Below are 11893 nucleotides of genomic sequence, written 5' to 3' on the forward strand. Positions count from 1 at the left end.
CCATCTTTATCTACATGTGTTGTGCTACTGGATGGATGCACGAAAGGGGCATAGCTACTACTATCATAATTCTGCGAAACATCGATTCTTGAAAACATCTCTGAGAAGAAGGCAATAACTACCATCTTATTATTGCTAAGTCCAGGACTTGGCTGGGAAGAATATTTAAGGGTTGGGAATGGGATGTAAACAAAAAATTGAATGGCCCCTTCCTTTTTTAGGAAGTCATATAAAGAGAAGACAGGCCATTGTACCTGGAATGAGAAAAGGAGAGGTAAAGGAAATGTTAATTCAATATACTTTGAAAAATAACACAAAAAACATTTTTCTGGTGAACATTCATTCTGTAATTAAACATAAGGACATAGTCATGTTGATGTCCCCCTTACTATATACCTTACTCACACACCCATTCAAGATACTATCCTACTAGGAAAAGAACTTATGCGATTGACAACAACTATACATCCAACACCATTGTATAAATTCTATCATGTTAGCTGGTCATCATTATAAAGAACATTTATCCTTCCCAAACTTTGGAAGAAATAATGACTGTTCTGTCCAATAAACCCTAGTTTGCCATATGAACTTCTAGGCTTCCACTCCTTCACTTTTTTTAGTTGGCCTTGTACTACTCAGTCAGCACCCAAGTAAGCACCCTGTAACTCATCATGTCCATTATCTACAGCACAATGGTTTCAGTGTTTGATTATAAGGATCACTCTCAATAGGCAGGCGATGATAATCTGATAGCAAAAGTCCTTTACAATTTAGATAGAACACTATCAATCACTGAACCTAATCCTTCCATTTGTTTCCTCACCATTTATTTATTAAACAATTTTATATAGCCACCCAACTCACGTACTTTGACTTTGGATGATTTGCAACATTAAAAATCTACAGTTAAAAGTTCACAGTTTAACTCCGTCCTGCCCAACGCATGTTACTGACAACAGATTCAAACAAGCCGCCTGATCAGCTCTGAATAGGGTCCCAGGCCCACTGAAAAAATCATGTCTTCAAGGCTTTGTAGGAAAGCAACAAGGTGGAGTTGAATCTTATCTCTTGGGTAATGATGTTGAAAAGTGAGGGAGCCACACCAGAGAAGACCCCACAATATGTACTTCCTGGATACTTCCTGAAACATGTCTTGCCTTTCCTCCTTTCCCTGAGTTTGACATGCACTCCCAAATGGATACAATCATTGTGCAATGTAATGAAGGCTCAGATTTCATGTTTTATATTGTCCTGAGTTACTTGGGACTTCTGGCCAGTATCAGTTTCATTGTAGCTTTCTTTGCGAGGAAATTGCCTGGTACCTTTAATGAGTAATTTACTGCTGAGGTTTCACATAAATACCCTCTGTGTTGACTGCAAAAGTTTATATGCTAGTAGATACTATATCTACCATCTATTTAAAACTTTAGGCATCATAGGATCTAGAAAAGGACTTCCAAAATGCTCCTCCAATTCTCTTGCCTGAATAGCTTGCTGAATGTTTCATCCTGAATAATTTATTTATTTATTTATTTATTTTATTGCATTTATATACCGCCCTTTCCCTGAGGACTCAGGGCGGTTTACAGGGAGTTAAAAATCAACCATACAAAAGTTAAAAAACCAATTTAAAAAAGATTAAACCCAACCCTGTACGATTAAAAACCCCAATTAAAATAAATTTGAAGAGTTGCTACCTTATTATGAAGTTGATATTAACTACATGATTAATAGCAAATGTATTATTTTGCTATATGTGTTTCTAAGAAAGAATAAGACTGATTTATCTTGGTTTTTCATTGACAAAACTGTTTTTCATATGTATTAAGAATCCAAAGAGTAGAAATGACATTACATTTTTATAATGGGAAAGCAACAAGATTAAATGACTGTCTATTTAGGCAGAAGAATACTTGCTCATTTACAATGGGTTGAAATGTATGGTTCTACCCGGTGGTTAAGGTGATGCCAGATTCGATATTGTGAGCATAGTGTGAAAAGGACAGAGTTTCTTTAAGTAAAAATCTAAAATTAAATACCAGCGCAAATTGCTGAAATTACCTACATTGTTTATAATTGTTTCACTTTGTTTTCTGGCATAATGATGTGCATTTACGCATTTTGATTTCAGAATGATCACCAAAGACTACCAACAGGTTCTTTCTATGTATTTTGCCATTCATGAGATCGACAAGAACATTAAGCTGTTACCCAATAGTACCTTAGAAATGGCAATTTTTGAGCATAGTCTTGTAGCAAAATTTGCCATTCGGAACATTCTAAAATTTCTTTTTTTAAAGGAAGGGAATGCATTAAACTATAACTGTGTCAGAAGGATGAAAAGCAAGCTCTGGGATGTCATTGGTGGCATCACCTCTCACAGCTCTGTCCACATAGCCCACATTTTGTACACCTACAAGATTCCACAGGTATGAGAAATTTTCATAGAACAACTTGTAGTTGTGAAATGATCAGTCTCGGAAAATTAAGCTGCATTTCTTGTGTTGTCTTGAACAGTTATTTTAACCTAGGGGTCTTCAAACTTGGCCCTTTTATGACTTGTGGACTTCAATTCCCAGAATTCCTTAGGCACGCTGGCTGAGGAATTCTGGGAGTTGAAGTCCGCAAGTCATAAAAGGGCCACGTTTGAAGCCCCCTGTTTTAACATTTTGCTTTTAAAAAATGAAACCAACTTCAGAAAACCCCTCCCCCACAAAATCTATATAAAGCAGAGGATAGGTAATCAGAAGGCCTTAGACATTTTGGATTCTATTCTTAGGATTGATGAAGGAATAAATTGTCTTTCAAATATCTTAAAGGCACCAAGTTGCATTAAAATGCTGACAGAATGAGAAAATATAATGAAAAAAAATGAATTAGTAATCCCCAAAATGGCCAAAGTTTATTTAAAAATATTTAGAAAAACACCCGATGGGATAGCAATGGATATTGGAATTAAGTTAAAAATATTAAATATTAATTTTTGCATCTGTGTTCTTCTCTGAAGTAGTCATTCGGTATATAAGGTACCATATCTGGAGTTCTTTGTTCAGACATCTGTCCCTACTCTTTCACCTAAAGAACTGCTACTTCTCCTCATTTATTACATAATGTTGACATTCAAGCCACCCAGAATCATTGGATACGAGGTGGGCAGGAAATAAATTTCATTCATTCATTCATTCATTCATTCATTCAATAAATAAATAAATAAATAAATACATACATACATACATACATACATACATACATACATACATACATACATACATACATACTAACAGTTGTGAAGGATGACGGGCACCTGTTGCTAAATCTTAATTATCTTCACTTTTAGTTAAGAGTATCACATGAACAGGAATGATGGAAACTGAAGTCTACAACTTTTCCCTGTTCTGAACAAAAGTATAAGTTTCAAAGTGTTTCTCTTAGGAAAGTTATGATCTGGTTCTTCCATGTAAAGTTTGATGGCAATCTTTTGGTTTTTGTAATTCAATCATAATGTCATGTAGCATCCAACATTCTATGGAGAATGGAAAAGCTCTGTTTTTCAGGATCACAAAAGGATTCTCAATTTAATTTTCTTTGCATGTGTCTTCCAAACAGATCAGTTATGGCTCTTTTGACCCAGTTCTGAGTGATAAAAGACAGTTCCCATCCTTCTTCAGCATGGTTCCCAATGAACATGTACAATATGAGGGGATTGTTCATTTACTGAAACATTTTGGATGGAACTGGATTGGCCTTTTAATATCAGACAATGAAAGTGGGGAAGGCTTTCTTCAAAATCTCCAGCCAAAGCTCTTGAAGTATGATATTTGCATTGCTTTGAGGGAATTGATCCCAGTAATCAAAACTCTCACATTAGGTGAAGATTTATTTGCACGACTAGAGGACATAACAGTTGCTATTTCATTGACTAATACGAATGTGTTCCTTGTTTCTGGAGATGTGCAATCCATGATGAGTTTACAGATGATTCTCCAAATCACTGAATCAATGAATTGGCCAATAGATCACCGAGTGTGGGTCATAACTTCTCTGTGGGATATCACTGCTGTTTACTTGAGGCAGAATAAATTCCCGGCACAAATCTTGAATGGTTCCTTATTTTTCTCACTGCACACAAACATAGTCCCGAGATTTAAGGAGTTTTTTTAAAAAAAATGAACCCTTATTTTGATTCCTTTCCTTTACTTGATTGGTTCTGGGCATCTGCATTTCATTGTACCATACCTCCCTATTACAAAGGAGAAAAATACTGCACTGGATATGAAGAACTGGGCAAACTCCCTGGCTCTTTGTTTGAAATGACCATGTCTGGAGAGAGCTACAATATTTACAATGGGGTTCATTCTGCAGCACATGCCCTACACGCAATTCATTCCACAAGAGCAAATCTGGCTTTTCTGAGAAATCAGAACAGAGAAAATCTCTGGGATGTTCAGCCCTGGCAAGTATGTTATTTCTCTTTTCAGATACACCTGTTTAAGGTCAGAAGAGGATGAGGTGGAAACAGCAATATAAAGACTTTGCAATCAGTCAATTGTTTGACTAATTATTTGCTATCAGGTCATCTCCATTATGACTTTTTTAAGGATGTTCAGGTCTTTGAATTGTACACTCTTTGCCAGTGTAATTCTAAGTTAGGAATGTGGGAATGACCTTTGGAAATGGGGCCAAGAAATGCTGCCTATGGAACAGGCAAATGGAGACAATTCTGTATCATGTTTTCAGTCTAAAAACTTAGGGAGGGTTAACAACTTCATTAAATTTATTCCATAATTCCACTGCTTCTCAATCAATGAAGTTTAGGGCTTTAATGGAATCTCTGATGTTTGACTTGAAAATGGTAGGTATATACTGTATGCTTAAGATTATATTGTGGGAACTGGTTGTTTTTTTTCTCTTTTTTAGCTTAAAAAGACTGTGATTTGCCTTAATTTATACAATTTCCTATTCAAGTAGGGGACCTATTTGAATTATTATAATCTGGATATATTGTATGCATTATAACTTTCCTCTCAAGAAGTTGAAGAATTCATATGATATTTATTTTTAAAAGGCAGAGAGGGGAAGTTAGTCTTCCATTGTAGAAAACATATGCAAATAGGCTAATTTTACTGTAGTTTTGCATTTCTCTTGCCTAGAAATGTAGATGATGTCAATATTTTTTCCATTCCTTAAAAAAAGAGGGGAAATGCCAGTAAAAATGTATGTGTTGAATCCTTTTAATAAATCCTGGTGTTCTTAGATTTTGAGAAATTGTCCTATTATTCTTCTAACAGTGATGATCAATAAAAGCTTGCGAGGTTGCTTTTCGAGAATTTTTCTTTTCAAACATAAATTTGAGTTCATTGCATCCTGTCATACAGCATCACAGTCTGGTTTGAAAGCATCCCTGCTTCAGAGAGGAAGGCGGTGCAGAGAGTGGTGAGGATGGCTGAAAAGATCATTGGCAGTTCCCTCCCTTCCATCCAGGACATAGCACAGAAGCGTTGCTTGAGCAGGGTCCATAAGATTATCTGGGACACTATTCATCCTCTTCACAACCTTGTTTTCGTTGTTACTTTCTGGGGGGAGGAGGCTTCGTGGTATCCATAGCAGAACATCCAGATTCAACCATAGTTTCATTCCATATAGCACTAGCCTTCCGTTATATATTCAAGTTGGACAGTATTTAATATTTTATTGTTATGTATATGTAGGGGTGTGGCTCTATTGTTGTATGTAGTATGCTTTAGGTGTGTGTCATGTATGTGTCTCACTTTGAGAGCGGGCAACTAAATTTCATTTTTGATGTGAGCCATTGTGCCCACAGTAAAAAAATAACAATGAAGATTATCTTGTCTTGTCTTGTCTCATCTCGTCTCGTCTCGTCTTATCTTAATTTCAATTTGAATAGAGTTCAATGGTTAAAATATGACCTTTAATATTTCTTTGAGGGACTATTACCCCATCTTTTGGTTTCTGGTCTAATCTTGCTTTTATCCCTCCCTTTGATCCAGCTCCGCCACTTTCTGAGACATCTCCGTTTTAATAACAGTGCAGGTGATGAAATCTTTTTTGATGAAAAGGGAAACTTTGACCCTGGATATGATATCCAGAACTTGCTCATGTTCCGTAATAATTCCTTCCAGAGAATCTGGATTGGAAGACTGAACTCCAAAGCCTCTGATGGGAAATTTTTTATCATCAATGAAAATGCCATTCTTTGGCATCACAAATTTCAGCAGGTGGGGCATTTGTGGATAGTTTAATATGGCAGATTACATCTTTTGGAGGAAAAAAAATTGTGTGATAACTAGAAAATCCACACCTGAAGACTATTGGTGATATCCTGGAGTCTTGTGGTTTGAGGAATATTTGGGTTTTTCTTTTGGAAGATATTCATTTAATTTTCCAAGTTAGTTTTGGAGTTTGGAATATGTCATTCTTCCTGACTCATTTCACTAATTCTTAACAGGTTATTGAAAATCAATAAAAACTCTGAACATGAATAATAATAGTATTCTCTCAACTAATTTTTATTCCTAAAAGAAATGCAAGGAATCACGTAAAAAACATGAGCCTTGGTGGAGCAGTGGGCTAATGCCTCCTTAAGTAACACCAGCTGCCTGCAATTAGTGCAGGTTCGCATCCCACCAGGCTCAAGGTTGACTCAGCCTTCCATCCTTCCGAGGTAGGTAAAATGAGGACCCAGATTGTTGGGGGCAACTTTGTAATAATGCCGCTTGGGGTGTGTGTGAAAGCCCTAATAAGCAGGCATATACATAGAATGAAGGCTACTGCTAAGCTTGTAAGCTGCCCTGAGTCTTCGGAGAAGGGCGGGATATAAATGGAATTAAAATAAAAAATAAAAATAAAAAAAAATGTAACATGCATCTCATAATGGTTTGCATCAAATGTGGAACATTCCTGGCAAACATTTCACTATTCAAACTTCTTGAGCTCAAAAGCAATTACTCAGTCCCTGAATTTAGTAAACTAATACACTCCAAATAAAGTTGTGTATTTCTGAAAGTTCATATTTTTTTCTAGGTACCTCCTCATTCCAAGTGTGTTGAGAGCTGCCATCAGGGATGCATGAAAGTCGTTCAAGAGGGGGCACAAGTTTGTTGTTACAATTGCATTAAGTGCCCCGAAGGAAGAATTTCAGTCCAAATTGGTAAGTGTGTGTGTGTGTGTGTGTGTGTGTGTTTGTGTGTGTGTGTGTGTGTGTGTGTGTGTGTAGTGTGTAGGAATAACTTATTGCTAAGGATTAGCATCATGGTATAAATTGAATGGGACATGTGAATGGCATCACCAGGAGTGATTTCTATACATTACATTTGCAAAATAGTCTAAATGATTGGAAATGATAACACTTTCTTCATGTACAGCAATAGTTGAAATTTCGGGAATTGCTCATAAGCACTAGGGTGTGCTGAAAACCATTAAGTGAATGCTTGTAACTCAGAGATTACCTGTGTTCCAGATGCTGACCAATGTAAGAGATGCCCAGAAGATCAATATCCCAATGAAGCAAAGGATCATTGCCTTCCCAAAGGTTTCAGTTATTTGTCCTACGGCGAACCCTTGGGGGTCACTTTAACTTTCTTGACTCTTTTCTTTTCGGGAGCCCTTATTTTGGTGTCAATGACTTTCATCCTGCACTGGGAGACCCCCCATTGTCAAAGCCAACAACAGGAACATCACCTGCATCCTTCTTTTCTCTCTCCTGCTTTGTTTTCTCTGCTCACTTGCTTTCTCAGGCAAACAATATTTGGCACTGTTTTCTCCATTTCTATTTCCTGTATCTTAGCCAAAACCATCCTGGTAGTTTTGGCCTTTGTGGCTGCTAAGCCAGGAAACCAGATGAGGAAGTGGCTAGGGGAAAGACTTGCAGGATCCATCATTGTCATCTGCTCCTCCATTCAAGTTGTGATCTCTGTAGTGTGGTGGGTCACATTTCCTCCTTTCCCTGAGTTTGACATGCACTCCCAAATGGATACAATCATTGTGCAATGTAATGAAGGCTCAGATTTCATGTTTTATATTGTCCTGAGTTACTTGGGACTTCTGGCCAGTATCTGTTTCATTGTAGCTTTCTTTGCGAGGAAATTGCCTGATACCTTTAATGAAGCCAAGCTGATCACCTTCAGTATGCTTGTATTTTGCAGCGTTTGGGTGTCCTTCATCCCAGCTTATCTTAGCACCAGGGGGAAATACATGGTGTCTACAGTATGGAGATCTTCTCCATCTTGGCCTGTACTGCAGGTCTACTAGGTTGCATCTTTATTCCCAAGTGCTACATCATTCTCTTGAAGCCACATCTAAACACAAAAGAACATCTGTCCAAGAGAACAGTTTAAGTGTTATGTGCAAATTCTATTGGAAATATTTTCATAGTTACCAGAATCTTCAGTCAGGAAAATCTTCCAGAATGCACCTGTCTTTCAGAAGGAGGGAGGATGGGAGGATGGGATCCCTCTAGGGCAGACATGTCAAACTCGTGACATCATGCAATGTCACAAGATGTATCGGGACTGTTTTGCCATTGCCGGCAATGGGGTGGGCATGGCTTCCAGATGATGCATCCGGCCTGCAGACCGGCAGTTTGAAACCCTGTTCTATGGTCAAACATCATCACATCAATTTCCAAACAATGGAGATTTGTCTGCAGCCACTAGATGAGGATCAACACATTCCAGAGAACAACAAGCATATATGCACAAATTATATGGTAGGGGCATGACAAGTTTAATTAAACCGTGTTAAGGCAAATGGAGGGCTTTCATGTCACCAACCAACCCCACAAGTGCATACTTCTTTGAGATCCTCTGGCAAGGCTGCAGAACCATGTTTCAACTCCTTTTCAGAAGGCCAAGAGAGTGGATACCCCTCTCACATTCAGGGGAAGAATATTCCATAGCAACAGCAGAGAAGGCTATCTTCCTAGATCCCCCTCCCACCCAGTCAGAGCTCTTTAACTGATGAGGTCTGCAAATACTTTCCCTGCCTAAGTCAATTGCCTGAAGAAGTTGTGAATGCTCCAACACTGGAAGTTTTTTTTTTTATTAAAAAGTTTTACAATACATTTTATCTTTAACAAACCAAAAAAAAGAAAGAAAAAAGAAAAAAAACCCTCCCAACCCCCTCCCCCCCACCCTCTTCCCCCTCCCCAACCCTCCCCAACCCCTCCCTCCCTTTCCCCTCCCCCCCCGCTTCCCAGAGCAAAATACAGGGTATAAAAATACAAACAATCATAATCTAACTTACGCAAACAATCCTAAATTATTTAAACTACCGAACTTTAACTCATATAAGAAAACTCCAAACATATATATATATATATATCATATCAATAATTATACAAATACAGAATAATACTTTCCAATCTAATACCAAAACACAGGGTATAAAAATACAAACCATCATGATCTAACTTACGCAAACCATCCTAAACTATTCAAACTATCAAACTTTAACTCATATAGGTAAATTCCAAACATACATATATATATCATATCAATAATTATTCAAATACAAAATAATACCTTCCAATCTGATACCCAATAAAAACAATCTCAAATAAAGTTTTAGATAAGATGAATTTTGGGGATAAATTTTTGCAACCAATTAGGGCATTATATCAAAAACAAACTGCCCGAATAATAGTTAACAATAGTTTGACTGAAGCATGCAATATTGAGAAGGGCACAAGGCAAGGGTGTCCGTTATCGCCTTTATTATTTGTGTTAACATTGGAGATATTACTGGTAAAAATACGGAATTCGGAAAGAATTAAGGGTATACAAATTAGAGATCAGGATTATAGATTGAGAGCGTTCGCAGATGATCTGGTTGTTACGGTGACCCAGCCGGAGAACTCTGTTGTGGACCTGATGGAGATAATAATGCAATATGGGAAGGTTTCTGGATTTAAAGTTAATGCACAAAAAACTAAAATTCTGGCCAAAAATATGACAGTATCGCAAAAGGCTCTTTTAGAAGGATTAACTGGATTTGAGATTGCTAAAAGGGTCAAATATTTGGGGGTGTTTTTGTCACCCTCTAATACAAAGTTATATAAAAATAACTTTGAAAAATTATGGGGAAAAATTCAAAAAGAAATGGAGAGTTGGGAAAAATTGCAATTGTCTTTGCTGGGAAGAATCGCAGCAGTGAAAATGAATGTCCTGCCTAAATTTCTATTTTTATTTCAAATGATACCGGTTCTTAAAAAAGATTCTAATTTGGAAGAATGGCAACGGGGTATCAATAAATTTGTTTGGGCAGGGAAAAGGCCACGAGTTAAACTTAAGATTATGCAAGATATTCGTGAAAGAGGTGGTCTCAAAATGCCTAATCTTAAATTATATTATGAAGCTGCTGCGTTATCAGGAATAAGTGATTGGATTAATTTGACACAAGAGAGATTATTAAATCTTGAGGGTCACGACTTGTTATTTGGCTGGCATGCATATCTGTTGTATGATAAGAAGGTAGATAATGTATTTAAAGTGCATATTCTAAGACAGGCATTGTTGAGAGTTTGGAAGAAGTATAGACATAAGTTAGACTGCAAGATGCCGTTGTGGGCAATTCCAAAACACGCAATAGAAAACATAAATGTTGGTTTCAAACATGATATGACTACGTATAAGGAGATTTTAAGCTTGGAAAGAAATGTCTGGTGTTTAAAGCCGTACAACTTCTTGCGAGATGAGAAGATTGTTCAAACTTGGTTTCAATATACTCAGTTACGGGCCAGGTGGAAAGAAGATCAGAAAATTGGTTTTGCAATGACTGATGAAAATTTGATAAAGCAAATTAGAAATCAGGGTCCAGCACATATCAAACGGATATATCTTGCATTGATAGAAATTGACTCAGAAACAGAACTTGTTAAAGACTGTATGATAAAATGGGCCCAGAATATCCAAGAAGTTATTACAATGGATACGTGGGAAAAGATCTGGGTGAGGAACGTAAAATTTACGCAAGCTCAAAACCTAAGAGAGAACTTTTATAAAATGTTTTATAGATGGCATTTAGATCCCAAAAAGCTTGCAAGTATGTATCCGAATTATCAGCCAAAATGCTGGAGGTGTGGTGGCGAAGATGCAACATATTTTCACATATGGTGGACCTGCAAAAAGGTTAAGGCTTTTTGGATAAAAATTTGGTGGAATATGCAGAAGATCTTCAAGCAAAGGATAAAGTTTTGTCCGCAATTGTTTTTGTTGGGTATAATTACAGATGCTACTGTTGTGGACACTAAGTTGATGTTGAATTTAATTACAGCAGCAAGACTTTTATTAGGTCAATATTGGAAGAAGGAGGAACTGCCGACTATAGAAGAATGGATTTTAAAGGTTCAAAACACACTCCCACCCAATCAGAACACACTTGGTCCCCCACCCAATCAGAGCACACCTCCACCCACAGAACACACCCCTCTGGCAGTTTAAAAAAGAGGAACAAACAGCCACATGCTTCTCCCAGAAGAAGGAAGCTAAAGCCACCAGCCTGATGACGGTGGCTCAGTGGGTTTGGATGCTGAGCTTGTCGATCAGAAGATCGGCAGTTTGGCGGGATGAATCCCGAGTGCCACGTAACAGAGTGAGCGCCTGTTACTCATCCCAGCTTCTGCCAACCTAGCAGTTCGAAAGCACGTAAAAATGCAAGTAGAAAAATAGGGACCACTATGGTGGGAAGGTAACAGCGTTCCGTGCGCCTTTGGCATCAAGTCATGCCGATCACATGACCACGGAGACGTCCTCGGACAAGCGCTGGCTCTTTGGTTTTGAAACGAAGATGAGCACCGGCCCCTAGAGTTGGAAACGTCTAGCACGCATGTGCAGGGGAACCTTTACCTTTTACCTTAATAATTGAAATTCCGGTC

The sequence above is a fragment of the Vipera berus genome, assembly GCF_964194415.1.
Source record: "Vipera berus genome assembly, chromosome: Z".
Classification (NCBI taxonomy): Eukaryota; Metazoa; Chordata; class Lepidosauria; order Squamata; family Viperidae; genus Vipera; species Vipera berus.